Source organism: Aedes aegypti, chromosome 3 (genome assembly GCF_002204515.2).
Source record: "Aedes aegypti strain LVP_AGWG chromosome 3, AaegL5.0 Primary Assembly, whole genome shotgun sequence".
In the NCBI taxonomy this organism is placed as follows: Eukaryota; Metazoa; Arthropoda; class Insecta; order Diptera; family Culicidae; genus Aedes; species Aedes aegypti.
The window spans coordinates 268,981,811-268,998,515 of NC_035109.1; the positions used below are offsets into that span (position 1 = coordinate 268,981,811).

General features: G+C 38.6%; 1 protein-coding gene across 11 annotated transcripts in view; it reads left to right on the plus strand.

Annotated features, from left to right (window-relative positions):
- Positions 1-16,705, plus strand: part of LOC5572228 (heterogeneous nuclear ribonucleoprotein L) — a 710,940-nt gene that overhangs the window by 632,412 nt on the left and 61,823 nt on the right. The window lies entirely within an intron of this gene.

A 16,705-nucleotide genomic window follows, 5' to 3' on the forward strand; every position in this document is an offset into this window, starting at 1 on the left:
GCTCCAACGGAATCCATCCGGAGAGTCGTCTTTGGACTGAGGGTGGGCTTGAAATTTTATCACCAGATAGCAGCAGTGATGTAGGTCATGGAGAGAACCACGTGTACAACACGTAAGTGGGATGGGGTACAGTGCAAATTCATGAGACAGTTGGAGATAGCAATAATCAGGTCGAGAAGTTGCATGCGATGTAACCTATGTGGATATATGTTTCGAAGTGCAGGTAACAGCAAGCAGTAATCACTCTTCTGGAACATTTGGACTAATTGAAAAAGGGTGATTGCAGACACCGAGTGTCGTGAATGCCGTAAGTGGATTCGCTCTGCAACTGTTCTTCCCGATGTCAGTGGCGGATGGAATTGAGCTTTTCCTATTTATAGCGCATATCATCCGATACTACCGCTTCAGAATCAACACAAAACCAGGGCTGGTAAAGTATCTAGAAAATAGGAACTTCATATGCCAATTACCTTGAAAAAAAAAGAGTCCTGATAATAGAAAAAAAAAATATTTTTTTGTATTAGTGTCAGACAACAAAACGCAGCCTTTAATTCCTTGAAGAAAGCTTAATATACGCCGAAACGTCGGAAAGTTGAAGAAAAAGTAATTTTAGCTGCTCAAAGATAGAGAGCCGATAAAACCCAGAAAGAAATAAGCCATCGCAGACGATAGCAACTACAGAATCATTTTTGACCATTTTGCTACTTGGTTACACTACTAGAGTGGTTCAAAAAATCGTTTTTGCTCCACACCGCTCATTCGATTCTAGATCAAAATCTGAGTGTCTTCCCAAAATTTGAGCTCATTCGGATGAAAACTGAGACTGCACAAGCCCTTAAAATTTATATGGGAATTACTATGAGAAAAGTAACCAATTCATTCAATCGATCGTAGTGTTTGCCCATGTGCTCTTGGAGATTAGAGCTACGTGGATAGTGTGAGATACATTCATAAGCTACAACTTTGCCGAAGAGCGTTTTGAAATCGGACGCCTCAGTAATTAGTTATTGATTTATATCCAGTCACAAATTCTTCAGCAGTGCTCATTTAACTTCTGAACAGGCAACATTGCTACACCTGGCGCGAAAGAAAGCACGCACAAATCATGGCTACTATGTTTTACTGCATAAATCCAGTGATGCCTGCAGAACAGCCTGATAATTATAGCCAAAGTTTTAAAACTCATTCAAAAATCAATAACTAATTACTGAGGCGTCCGATTTTAAAACGGTCTTCAGCAAAGTTGTAGCTGATTATTGTATCTCACAGTATCAGCGTTGCTCTAACCCTCAAGAGCGCGTGGGCAAACAGTATGGTCGATTGAATGAAATGCTTGCTTTGACTTTGAAGGGCTTGTGCAGTCTCAGTTTTCATCCAAATGAGCTCAAATTTTGGGAGGACACTCAGAATTTGATCTAGAATCGAGTTAGCGGTTTGGAACAAAAACGATTTTTTGAACCACTCTATTACACTATGCTTCTCTATAATATTTCACTTATCCCACAACATCGCTAATCATGGTTCGAAATATTATCTTATTTTTCCACTACTGTTAGGGGTAGAATTTTTTAACTTTTCTCTAACTGGTTTGACTTGTTTTGTATTATGGTATATTAAAGTCTTTCAGGAGATTATGGCAATCCAGCGTATTGTTTGGAAACTAATCTTCAGTTACTGAACATTTATACCACAATATTAATCCGGATATGTATTCTTGAAAACAATCCTTTATTTATAAGTCTCCAATTTTACCTAAAAAAAGACAAGAACAAAACATTAGAGTTTAAATACCTTCGATAAGCAAAATTTAAAATCGGGAAAATTCTGCAAAATATATCAGGAAAAACAGGAAAACTTCCAAAATGGTCATTTGATGGACTCCCTGAAAGCAGAAGCCGTAGACAGTAGACCACCAATCCCGTCATAACTATTCGCGACCCCAATTTTCAATACACAACATTAATATTTCTGAAGAGTTTATATATTTTCACTGCTAAATATGGATTAAAATATTTGGATTTGTTCAACGTATGATTGAAATTTATGATTGATTCATACAAAATCTCTTTTCTTATGATAGCGAATGTAATGGGCTTCGTGGCCGTGCAGATAGCGGCGTCAATCGTTTAGACGTATTGTGCCACGCGGTGTGGGTTCGATTCCCGCTCCAGTCGTTTAAAAATTTTCGTCAAACGATAAATTCATAATTGAGTGATAATCCATAATTGTGTTGTCTGTTGCCTAATGTTAGTGATCCTTCAGTCTTCACAGCCTTTGGCTGAAGAAGGTGTAAACTGTCTTCTTAAGTATGGGTACACCTACCATATTTTATAACAAATCAATGATAAAATATATAATATAGTTAAAATTCCATAACAAACCATGCTTTCGACACTTCAAAGAAATCTTTACTCTTGATCGTGTTTTATCATAAACAATAAACAGCATATCTTATCAGTAGGTTCTTTTTTTTCTTTATTATTGAGAATTTCATCCCTAGGCAGGTTCACCTCATATCAGTAGGTGATTCTGTTAAAAAAAGTTAATCTTCTTCAGCTGTTCATACTTATCCATATAATAGCAACTGAAAATAAGTCGAAGTATTGTAGCTTATTCTGGTATGTGATTTTTATATTGCGATTTTCTCTTGATCGGGCAAAAGTTTAATTCCCCATACAATCGGGCCAGACATTTCTCTGAGAATGTGAAATTTTTTTTTGAGTATTTCTCGTGACGTTGCAAGTATAGCTTCGCATCACTGTAAGTTTTGCTTTTTATGGTTTTCTCTAGAAATTTTATCAGAAATTAACATAGCTAACTATTTTCACTAAATATTCTTTAAATATCCCTCCAAAGCTTCTTCCACTAAAACATTTTTTACAGAATTTCTTGAAAATTCCTTAAAGAATTTCGTTTAGGATAACTTAAAAAACTCAACCTGTAATAATTATAAAAATAAGTTACTTCAGATACGTGAAGAACATCTTCAAGAATCAAAACAGTAATTTCTCCAGAGATGCGGCTTTGCAGACTTGACAGAAACTCGTCTGCGATGCAAGGCGATTCCAAGGTTATTTAAGGAGTTATATTGAACTCAAAGTTCACAACACGAAACCTCAAACGAATCGAGTGAGAGTGCATCGAAATGCGAGGCTTTTTTCTTATACTCTTTCTTGCTTCTATGCTCACCGTTACTGATGATTTAAAAGAACGTTTGAGTGACCCGCCCGAACAAAACAGTCCTCGCGAAGTTGTGATGGCACTCTTTTTTGATGGAATTTTTCTCTATTATGTTTTGCGCAGGCTTGATAGACACTCCTCTGCGATGCAAAGATGAGACGATTTTGCTGTTTATCTGAGGAGAAAAAACTGAACTCACAATGTTCAACACAGATCCTCAAGCGATTCAAGTGAGAGTGCAAAAAATGCGAGAATTTTTTCAGGTACTCTCTCGGCTTCATCCCATTACCCCGAACGCCATTACCCCAAACGCCACTACCCCGAATGGGTCACTACCCCGAAAGCCATTACCCCGAATGGGTCATTACCCCGAACGCCACTACCCCGAATGAGCCATTACCCCGAATAGTATGAGATACAATGTAGTTTCTTGTTTTGCGGACAGAAAATGATGACCATACTGTTATAAAAGATTGAACATTCATGTATGTGTCTCTAATGTAAACTTAATGGTTTTCATCATATATTTTCAATTCTTTCATATGTGAACTATTCTTTCGAAATATTCTGTTGGCAACTATTTTCTTTTTATTTTTTTTTTCTGGTACAGAACCTATTTCTTAGCTTAGTGAGCACTCATCCAATTCAAGGGTCCATTCACAATATTCATAAAACCAAAAATGGCCATTTCCAACACCCACCCACTGTGGAAATTCAACAAATTTTGTATGAGCTGTAATATTTTGTCATGAAATTTGATATGAAATTTGTGAATGGGCTTTTAATAAAATAAGCCTTTTATTTACTGAGATCATTCCTCTCAATTTACCATTCATGTACATGTGTCTCTGTGCCAAGGGAGTCAAGAAAATGGTCAATGCAATAAATTTCCCCCGCCACCAGAGGAATTCGAACCCACAACATATAATCTTGCTGAACAGCTGCGTGCTCACCGGTATTTGGAGTCCTTGGAGGTGTTCATAATTCAATTATGTTTTTAAACAGAGATTTCCCTTTCTTATGAATACAGGTTGTAGCATAGAATCACGTTGTTAAAGTGATTATTCACGTCATAGCTGTGAGCATTTACTAGAAATTTAACCTTCTCTTCGTATGGAACAGCTAAGTTTATGAAAAGCAGGATATCCTTAAGGCATTCATTGAAGTTAATCCTGTCTTAAAACAGTCAGGTCTCTTATCGAACTGCTCACCATTTTTCTGTCATCATCATTTCTTCATTGTCTTGAATCAAATACAACATATTTTTGTGGTTATCCTTTCGAAATTCAACTGAATGACCATCAAACCAACAAAAGTTTTTACTGTAGCGGCCATCAGAGGCCACCGTTTTTCTAATATGTACAAGTATATGAGCGTTTCTATGTCACAGCGGAACATTTGTCTATCAGGTTGGTCTTTAAGTGGATTCCATAGAACAACACTTGCAGCGATAATATCAGGGTGATCTGCCACAAAATATTTTGGAAGATTGCAATGCTAGTAGACTGACATCTAAAATAATATTAGTGAATGAAGTGGGTAGCAGCGTCCAAAAAGAGACTTTACTACATCCTAATTGTTTGCATATTATAATTATCCTTTTCATAATAAATTTATCCTTCTATTTAAAGTAGGCTGTTTTTCAGAGCATTGCTTCAAAACAACTCTTGAGTGTGCCGCCCGAACAAGACAGTCCTCGGGGAGTTGTGATGGCACTCTGTTTTGATGGAATTTTACTCTGCTGTGTTTTGTGCTGCATCTTACTCGCTCATTTTTCGTTGCCTCACTGCTTAGCATTTTTCGTTACCTCGCAAAAAGGCAAAGTAAACATACTAAACATTTCTGAAACATCTACTACACTCAGTCTTTGGAAAATTTAACGATCATTGACACACGAGCCAAAAGAAGTTATTACTAATCTTACGCAAAACATAAATCACCCAAATGTCTCGATACCGTTGTAGTATGTGAGAGTTACTGCTCTTGAACGCTCTCTCGGCACGTACCAAATGAGAGAGTGAATATCAACATTCATAGGGCTCTCCGATTGCAATGTGCCACGAACTGTTATGGTTCATGATCGTTTACACTCTCTGAATACACAGCGTTACAAAATAGTTATTTAGGCAACAAGTTGCAAAATGATGATTTTTTCAGCACGAGTTTTTTGCTATTTCGAAAAATGCCATTTCAGCTGGATGAACTCTAAAAGCACAAACAAACATTTCAAGAGAACCCACATGGGCACACATCCATGCGTAGTATCAATTCAGCATTTTTCAATAACGTAGGCTGTGATACAGTAGTACCTACCCATGAATGTCACAAGTTTTCACGCTCCCATCGAAATCAGGTAAGACAGCACAAACAGTTGCTGACCAGGCATTAAAATTATCAGATAGACGATGATACTATCATCTATCTGATAGACAACTGATACTATCAGTTCAGCCAGATGATACTATCACTTCTTGTCTATCTCTGATAGTATCACTGAGAGAACGGTTTCTATCAGAGATAGAGCATAGAGAGATAGTATCCCTATCCCAAAAATTTCTCATCATGATACTATCAGAACAACATCTCTCAATAAATAATGATAGAGGTTCTATCTCTATCAATTGATAATATAATAGAATAAAAATTGTTAGACTATGGGCATAGAAAATTAACTAAATTTCATATTTAGCGGCTTCAGGAGTGTAAGAATTGTTGGAAACCCATGTAAAATATTTTATTTTCGGAACGGGCGCGACGAGGGAATGATGAAAATTGATGTCCGACACCAAGATGGCGGCCTCCGGATTATGAACTCTTTGGAAACCCATGCAATATGGGTATTTTCGCAACGGGCGCGACGAGAAGATGAAGAAAATCGATGTCCGGCGCCATTTTGAAATCCAAGATGGCGGCCTCCAGATAAGTAAAATCATTGGAAACCCATGAATTATGGGTATTTTCGGAACGGGCGCGACGAGGGAATGGTGAAAATCGATGTCCGACGCCATTTTGAAATCGAAGATGGCGGCCTCCGGATTAGTAAACTCATTGGAAATCCATGCAATATGGGTATTTCCGGAACGGGCGCGACGAGGGTATGACGGAAATCGATGTCCGACGCCATTTTGAAATCCAAGATGGCGGCCTCCGGATTAGTGAACTCATTGGAAACCCATGCAATATGGGTATTTCCGGAACGGGCGCGACGAGGTTATGACGGAAATCGATGTCCGACGCCATTTTGAAATCCAAGATGGCGGCCTCCGGATTAGTGAACTCATTGGAAACCCATGCAATATGGGTATTTTCGGAACGGGCGCGACGAGGGGATGACGAAAATCGATGTCCGACGCCATTTTGAAATCCAAGATGGCGGCCTCCGGATTAGTGAAATCATTGGAAACTCAAGCAACGTGGGTATTTTTGGAACGGGCGCGACGCACAGTGGCCTAAGGCTGGTCAAAAGTCAAAAAAATGAAATTTGCAAATTCCTTCTGGAATATTTTTTCCTGCTTTCTTCAGTATTGAATAACAATGACCCAAAGTTTCAGATCGATCGGTGTATATTTGGATTTTTAACAGCATGTGACCTGGAGAGATGTCAGCTGAAATTGACCCTTTTGGATTTTTCGAATTTCGTTAAGGTTGTTCTATAGAAATTGCAGTTTCTGTACTAAATCATGGCCAAATCTTTCTCAACCGGTCTCATTCGAAAGAATATACCTAAGGCTATGTTTTGAAGATATTTCGAACCATATTTGACATGTTCACTATTTGAGAAAGTCAAGAAGTGTATAATATAGAGCTGCTTCAAAAATGAAGCATTTTTTCAAAGGTGGTGCAAGATATCTGGGAAACGCTCTAAAATGACCCCTTACCCCTCAATGTGTGGCAAATATTCCATAGTATTCGATGTACTATGGCTTAACTTGCGCTTTTTTGCGCCAAGATAAGAAAAAATATTTTTTAGTTACACTACGAATCAGCCCATTGGACCATTTTACTTGATATAAATATTGCATTTTTCTCCATTATAAGCTCCTGAATAGATTCAAAAACCACCTCGAGCTTGCCCACGATATTTAACTTCAAATTGGCATCGAAATAATGACGTTTCATTTGATTTTGATTTGGATACGGATTTCATTGCGTGAATTAAAAAAATGTGCTATTTTAAAGTAATTATGTCAAATGTACCGGAAATATCGATTTTCTGTTTCAGCGACTATTTCTATCAAATTACCTCTAAAAGTCATGTTTTGTCATATAATTAACATTTTTGAACGTTTTGAATGAGAATTGTACTTTTGGCCAGCATTTGTATGGGATGCGGCCACTGTGCTACGAGGGGATGACGAAAATCGATGTCCGACGCCATTTTGAAATCCAAGATGGAGGCCTCCGGATTAATGAACTCATTGGAAACCCATGCAATATGGGTATTTTCGGAACGGGCGCGACGAGGAGATGACGAAAATCGATGTCCGACGCCATTTTGAAATCCAAGATGGCGGCCTCCGGATTAGTGAACTCATTGGAAACTCATGCAACATGGGTATTTTTGGAACGGGCGCGACGAGGGTATGACGTAAATCGATGTCCGACGCCATTTTGAAATCCAAGATGGCGGCCTCGGGATACGTGAACTCATTGGAAACCCATGCAATATGGGTATTTTCGGAACGGGCGCGACGAGGAGATGACGAAAATCGATGTCCGACGCCATTTTGAAATCCAAGATGGCGGCCTCCGGATTAGTGAACTCATTGGAAACTCATGCAACATGGGTATTTTTGGAACGGGCGCGACGAGGGGATGACGAAAATCGATGTCCGACGCCATTTTGAAATCCAAGATGGCGGCCTCCGGATTAGTGAACTCATTGGAAACCCATGCAATATGGGTATTTTCGGAACGTGCGCGACGAGGGGATGACGAAAATCGATGTCCGACGCCATTTTGAAATCCAAGATGGCGGCCTCCGGATTAGTGAACCCATTGGAAACTCATGCAACATGGGTATTTTTGGAACGGGCGCGACGAGGGGATGACGAAAATCGATGTCCGACGCCATTTTGAAATCCAAGATGGCGGCATCCAGGTAAGTAAAATCATTGGAAACCCATGCAATATGGGTATTATCAAGTTTAGTTTCAAAAGAAATGTTAACATCAAGATTGGAATCAACATACGTTTTATATATATTCCAGTCGGCTCGTAAATAATTGAAAGTGGAGCTGATAGGATTGAGAATCGCTTCTTGGGATATTTGAAATGTAACAGGGACATGATCAGAATCAAAATCAGCATGAGTAATCAGTTGGCTACAAAGATGACTAGAGTCGGTTAAGACCAAATCAATCGTAGATGGATTTCTAGAAGAGGTAAAACATGTGGGGCTATCATGGTATTGAATTGAGAAATATCCTGAAGAGCACTCATCAAATAAAATTCTGCCGTTGGAATTACTTTGAGAATTATTCCATGACCGATGTTTGGCATTAAAGTCACCAATGACAAAAAAATTTGACTTATTGCGAGTCAATTTACGCAAGTCAGTTTGGAGCAAATTAACTTGCTGCCCAGAGCATTGAAAAGGCAAATAGGCAGCTATGAAAGTATATTTACCAAACTGTGTTTCAACAGAAACACCTAAAGTTTCAAAAACATTAGTTTCAAATGACGAAAACAGTTGATGTTTTATACGCCTATGAATGATGATTGCAACTCCCCCACATGCCCCATCAAGTCGATCATTACGATAAACAAAAAAGTTAGGATCTCTTTTGAGTTTAGATCCAGGTTTTAAATACGTTTCGGTAATAACTGCTATATGTACGTTATTAACCGTAAGAAAATTAAACAGCTCGTCCTCTTTACCATTCAGAGAACGAGCATTCCAATTTAAAATATTTAAATTATTATTTGGATCCATTAGAAAAACGTAATCCAATAACAATTTGATTTGTAAATTTTACACCTACTTGGACTGCTTCAGTCATAGTGGTGGCTTTGAACATTGCATCAATCATTAGATTCAATTGTTCAGTTAGAAAATTAAAATCAGAGGCAGACATGTCATGTGATTTCCCATTGGAATTTCCGGTAGACGAAGAAGCGGAGTTACCTGTGGCGGTAGGGTTTTTTTCCATTTGATTTGAAACAAGTAGAATGGGTACCCATGGATCGAACAGGGGAGGAGTTCGAATTTCCTGCTACGATATCGGAAAAGGATTTACCGTGGGTAGATACATTCGAAATAGAAAGATTCGAACGGCTACCCGACGGATTAAAATTAGTTTGTGAATGAGCATGATTATGATCTTCCTGATGGGTATGATTCATGATCAAGCAATCGTTAACTGAAAAATGAGCATTGTTCGATACTCTACCAGGCAAATTCCGGAAACGACCGTTATCGTAACGGATATTATCTTTCATCTGCCTGGCACGAGCCTCAATGACCTTTTTGCGTGAAGGACAATTCCAAAAATTGGACTTATGGTTAGCCCCGCAATTACAACATATGAATTTGGTGGTATCTTCCTTCACTGGACAGACGTCTTTGGCGTGAGAAGAACCTCCGCAAATCATGCATTTAGCATCCATGCGACAATTTTTTGTACCATGACCCCACTTTTGGCACCGACGGCACTGAGTGGGGTTCTGGTAATTTCCTCCAGGTTTCTGGAAATGTTCCCATGTCACACGGACATCAAACAAAAGTTTTGCTTTTTCTAAAGCTTTAATATTATTTAGTTCTTTTTTGTTAAAGTGAACTAAATAAAATTCTTGAGAAAGCCCTTTCCGAACAATGCCAGATTGGATTCTCTTTTTCATAATGATTACTTGGACTGGGGAAAATCCAAGTAAATCATTTATTCCATTTTTGATCTCTTCAGGTGATTTATAGTCACTTGAGAGACCTTTCAAGACAACTTTGAACAATTGTTCAGTTTTGTCGTCATAAGTAAAAAAATTGTGCTTCTTCTCTTCAAGATGTTTGAGAAGAAGCTCACGATCTTTAAGAGTTTCCGGCAAAACGCGACAGTATCCTTTCTTTGCGATTTGGAAGGAAACCTTGATTCCCCTAATGGAGTTCAAGATCTCCTGCCTAAATCCCCCAAATTCGGAACAACTGACCACGATAGGCGGCACTCTTTGCTTCCTCACTTGAATCAAAGAGCCTGGGCTAGAGGCTGCTTCGATTTGGTGTTCGGAAAACTTGTCTAGAGCATCGAACTGATTGCTCATTTCGATACAATTATTCATTTCACCCTTGGAAGAAAGTTCGCATTCCGGGGAAGCGTCCTTTCTTCCATTCTTGCCACGTGTAGTGACAGTTTTAAAACCCACTTTTTTGGAAGGAAGTAGTGAATTCAGAGATTCACCCTTCCTTTTGTTTGTTGTTGATACCATATTTAATTAATAAACGAAAGAAGACGTGACCTTCGAAAGGTTTTTTCCCAAGACGGTGTCCAAGAAGGATTACCACCGCTAGCTTTCGCCAACGGGTCCAACGAAAAATCGAAGGCACGGGTCCAAACAAGGATCGTAAAGGGATCAATAGTAGAAAAAATAGTACTGAAAAGTACTGTTTTAGTAGCACTGAAAAGTACCGTTTTTAATTTTAGCACTGAAAAGTACTGTTTTTGTAGCACTGAAAAGTACTGTTTTATTGCTTTAGGTAGTTTTTAAGAAAACTTCCAAGAGCAGAGAGAATTCGTGTACGCACAGCACGAAGGTACGATGCGCACTGATTTTATAAATTTGTGTATATTTGTCCACGAGGGGGGAAGGGGTTGACCAGGAATCCCAAAAAACTGATCACGTGGTGAATGGACAGCCCCTGTCGGAATCAGATCGCACAACGGATCAGATGCAATTATGCTAATTCTGCGCGGCATGTGAGGCGAGACGAGTCGAATGAGGAATAATTGTCGACTCGCTCCCATTGGATTAGCTTTAGTCGCCTCACATCACCCGAGGTGAGAAGGACTCGTCTCGACTCACATGCAGCGCAAATAAGCACAAATGGCATGAAGAAGCTGGGTTGTTCGGATGATGCCTACCAAAACAGTACTGAAAAGTGCTACTTTTCAGCACCGAAAAGAGTGCTGAAAAGTAGCACTTTTCAGCACTGTTTTTCTCAGTAGGAAAAGTAGGCCGTTATGTTGATCAACTTCTCAATGAAAAGTTGATTGATTTGCAACGGAATTGCAAAAATGACATTTCTGCGTGTCTCAAGGATCAAATTATGTGTGTCTAGTAGATTTGGGGTTGCTGAATCTGGTGCCATTTTCAGAAATGTTCCAGCACGTCACAATTTTTAGCTACAGGTCGCCAAAGTTGTATAAAACACTGGTTTTATTCATGTTTACATGAAATTTAAAGTACAATATATCAAATTTTTTTGTAATCTAATCCACCAAACATGCAAAATAGAACTTGACCTTTCATTAATTTGATTGAAATTGCGCGATTAAATTTCGATTAAACCGATTTTTTCAACATGCTTGCAGTCTCCATACAAAATTCTTCGTTTCTTCTATATGTCAAAATACAAAAATTCTCTAAAGCATTAAACAATAACTTTTCCGCATCGAAAGTATTACAAACTTTGATGAAAAGTATTGTTATACACATAAAGTTTGAGTTCTGTGGCAAATTAAGCCAATATATACCTTACAAGCTGGCAAACTTGCATGCAAGTTGGCTGAAATAGTCATTTTTTGTATTTTCAACAGTCAATATCTCAAAAACTAGACGTGCTATGATATTTCTGAAAATGGCAATGGATTCAGCAACCCTTAATTAAGTGAATAGCGGTGTTTTGGTGCCGGAGACAAAGACGTGTTCCGCAGCGATATTGTGATATTGATTCGGATCGAAATCCAAACACTGACTACACTTTTAAGAATGTCCTAAATATTTTTTTATATAAATTGCTTAAATAATTGGAAACAAATCCATCAAGTTTGTAAATACTATCCTGCAGGATATTCTGAAGGAATTTCTTGAAAATTATTGAACAGAATTCTTGAAGAAATTTGTATAGTAGAAATCAGAGGAAGTACTGGAATAATAGCTGTAGTCCTATAGTAACAAATGGAGAAACGAAGAAGTTGTTGGTGATACAATATCTTAAGGAAATACTGGGATAGCATCTGGACAAAAATCGGAGTAGTTCCTGCGCAAATAATTTGATTTCTGAGTACTCAAAGATTTTGTGGAGCGAATAATTGGGATAGTTGAGTAAGGTATCACTGTAGGAGATCTTTGGAGTATCCCCTGAAAGCATTTTAGAATAAATTTCTGAGCATAATTACCTGAAGTTTTTCCTCAAGGCATCTCAGAAGATATTCCTGTAGAACCTGTTGAATAGACACGATTCTCTAGGTTCCTCTAGAGCCTTCAGAATTTCCTAGGAGTAACTATGGAGACAATTTTGATTAAAAAAAGCAGTTTATGCAACAAGTTGCAGAATGATGATTTTTACATTTTTACAGCACGAGTCGTACTGGCTCCGACGAGGCTTAACGAGTTTGATGATGTGCTGTAAAATTCGAGTTCTGCAACGAGTTGGGTACAACATTTTTTGCAATGTTGTAGAAGGCCACTTGAGGGTATCAAAAATAATTTCGGGATTGTTCTGCCATTGTTCACCATTGTTCTGAACTTCTGAAAATTGTTGTGTAATGATCCATCACGCAACTCAAAACAGTTGTGTAATGAAAAGGCGTCGCGTAATATTCATTTTGCAATTTCTCATCGTAATAGTCTGTTCTTCATCTCGCCATTCTGTCATGAAACGGCCTACTTTCCTGCACTGAAGCATGCAATGCGGGAATAGTCATTAAGCAATTGAAACCAGTACTGTAATGATTCATAACGCAACGCTTTCTCATTACGCAACTGTTTTGAGTTGCGTAATGAATCATAACACAACAATTTTTCAGGAATTGTAAAATAATGGTGAATGCATTCCAATATAATTTCTGATACCCTCAGCTGGTCTTCTACGAAATTGCAAAATGTTGTGCGTAGAGTAAAGTGGGGCAAAAGTTCGAGTGGGGTAAGAGTTTCTTTTTAAGATTTCTAGCTCAATTCAAAACAAATCTTATAAATGTCATTGAGGTTTGAATGCTATTCAAGTAAGAGACTTTTACTACAAATATCATAAAAATCGATTGAGATTTGGAGAAGTTATGGCTATTTGTTGTTTTTCGACGTGAATATTGTAATTTTTGGTCAAACTTTCGTTGCATGGAACCAATTGAAGATAAAATCTTTTTCAATATTTTATGTAAGGGCGTTTCTAGGCCTATCATAAGGTTGCTTTGAAGTGTATTAGATTTTGCATAAATGCTTGAAAACAATTTTTGGCCCATAGTGGGGCAAAAGTTCGAATCAGCGGGGCAAAAGTTCGACTTTTGTATGAAATCACGGAAAAATTTGCAAATTGCCTAAAATCCACATATTATCTTCAAATTTAGTTATATTTGTCTGATCGTGTGAAAACTGTCACCAAAATTTTACATTTCCACTTAGTTTTGCGAAAAACTGTTATTTTTGAGTATATTACAATTAACCCGGTTTTGGGCAATTTTTTGAAGAAAATTTAGTGTGTATTTTTCGGCAAACTTAAGTTTTCGGCTGGTGTAAAGTATGCCTGTCATAAAAGAATCGATATTTTGGGTTTGAGCCAGCGAACTTTTGCCCCACACTAGATTCGAACTCTTGCCCCACCGGTGGGGCAAAAGTTCGAGTAAGACAATCAATTTTGAAACTGTTATAACTAAAAATGGGTAAATATTTTGACACAAGTTTGTTCAGCAAAATTATAGCCAATATGTTGAAGGTTCACTGTATGGTATTTGTTTTGTTTTAACTGCTATTGTTTTCCTGGAAACTTTGATTATACCACTATGGTCGAACTTTTGCCCCACCTTACTCCAACTCGTTGCAGAACTCGATTTTCACAGCACTCGTCGTAATTATCCTTCTCGGTAAGCCTCGTAAGATAAATTTACAACTCGTGCTGTAAAACTCATAATTCTACAACTTGTTCCGTAAACTACTATTACGCAACTGATTTCAGTTGTGTAATGGCTATTACCGCACTGCATAGTTCAGTACAGGAATGTAGGCCGTTTCACGACAGATTGGCGTAATGGAAAACAGCCTACAATGAGAAATTGTAAAAGAAACTTTAGGGACCTTTTATTGAAAATCGAGACTTGCATAAAAATAGTGCCCAAGTTTTCAGAAGAGTTTTGCTAACAGTCCTGCAAACCGAGTTTGGAGGTATCAATGCCATATAAAGGCTACATTCCAGAGCAACATCTTGAAAAGATACACGGTGGTATGCCGAGTGAACCAGTGAAGCCAACCGTTGATTAATGGTTGTCCCATTGATGCCGACGAATAGCCTCACACCTTCAAGAATGCCGAAATGAATGCCGTCTCCGTTATTTATCGTTTCCTCGAACCAGTCTGACATCAGCAGCCAACACACAACCGAGAACATTGCCGAGGTCCAGTCTATGCCTTTTGCTTCCAACACCACCCACTGCCACCCACTAGCTCCCATCGCAAGACGACATCAGTCAGCGAAAACCATTAACAACAAAGTCAACGCCAGCTTACTTTTGTCACCTGCACACAATATCGGGGGGCTTCGTTCTTTCTTCCTTCTTTTCTAAGAAATCAGCAAAGCAACCCTTTGCTAAAAGGATTTGAATACATTTATCCGCACCCTGAGCTTTTTTAATGCCCCCGAGAGGCGAACGAATCCCGGAAATCAAGGAGATTAATTATGGTCGATTATCATCCTGCCTTGCTTTGGGTGTGGTAAGCTTTTTCTACCTGTTTTCCTTTATTTGCATTTGAATTTTCCCTTTTTCTCTGTTTGTAGTGGACACAAACCGTATCACCCACACGCAGCCATGGAAAGTTTACCCAGGACTCTTAAATTTTCTTCAAGTCATTATCGCTTTCAATGATGAGTAGAGTGGCCTTTTCTTGAATGATAAATTGCACGGATGGAAAGCGTAACGCTTTGGTATGAACCGGAATCGTGCGTTTAATATTATTCGAAGTATGCACTTAGGACCGAACTTTTACCTTGGGTAATATATGGAATTTACTCAAAGGCCAAGTCGTTCTTCTTCCTCTTGGCACTACGTCCCAACTGGGACAAAGCCTGCCTCCCAACTTAGTGTTCTTATGAGCACTTCCACAGTTATTAACTGAGAACTTTGCCAAAGTTGCCAATCAAAATCGAGTGAGTCTACATTTTTCATTCGATTGTTGTTTAGATTCAAAAGGATGGATTTGTTTGAAGTTTTGAACCAGCCTTGAAGTGTTGAATGTATTATTTTTCATTCCAGACGTTATTTAATTGAAGGAATTTAATAAACACTTGCAATTGCATTTGGTCTTATTCCAAGAGATTGTTTTTGTGAATTTTGATATAAGATTGTAAATCGAATCGATTCAACGAATGCAAAAAAGGTAAATTTACAAAGGATGCTCTTGGTTAAGAAGTATTGTGAAAGTACTCATTAGATCACTAAGCTTAGAAGCATTCTCTACGCCAAATACGACATGACGCTAAAATAAAGAAGCATAATGCCTTTTAGCAGCCCTTAAAAGCTGCTACCCCTTTCTCCTTTATCGCCCTTTATTCAATCCTTTGAACAATTTTCGGAGACTAGAATCAGACTAGAGACTGCACAGCAAACAGGTGTGTACCATCGAAAAAGCATTATTGAAGTGCCATTCAAACGCTAGCTGCTGTCTGTCTGTCAGCGCACATATTCTTGTCCATCAACTGCCGCCGGGAATCCGATTCGATGCACCCCATTCGCGATGACAATCCATCCGAAGACAATAAATCCGTGCGACGTCCATTTTCCCGCCAAAAAGACGGGTTTATGAGTACCTACCTAGCACCGATAAGAGGCTATTCAATTAAAGTCCGTCGTCGACTGGCTGGTTGGTTCTGCTTCCCAGTGCACTATGGTTTAGAATGCAGATTTACACAGAAAGATGCATTTAGAACTTTAGAACAAAACTTGCGATCCAAATGGGATGAGACTTACTCTCGAAGTGCAAATTTAAACCGCTTTCATATTTTTGATCAATAACGGCGTCGGCCAAGTCCTTATAGCCAATTGGAATGGGGAAGCAATGTTAGTGTATGTTTGTTACTTCTAGAGACCGAGAATACCTCTGCAGCTCCACAATCACCACGGGAAGGGTGTTAATTAGTGGATTAGAAAAAAAATCTGAGATTCATCTTTGGTCGGTGATGCAATCCATGGATAAGGAGGATCACCAAAGTTATTTTCAAAATACATACATCACACCTCTAGAGCGTCAAAGGTTTTGGTCAACCAAAATCGGGTTCTGCCCACAGTGCATCGACAGACCCGATGATGGCATACTAACATAGCTGTTCCCCGTAGTTACGCTCTAAACGACCATATTCCTTGGAATGTCCCATAAGCAGTGCAGAATA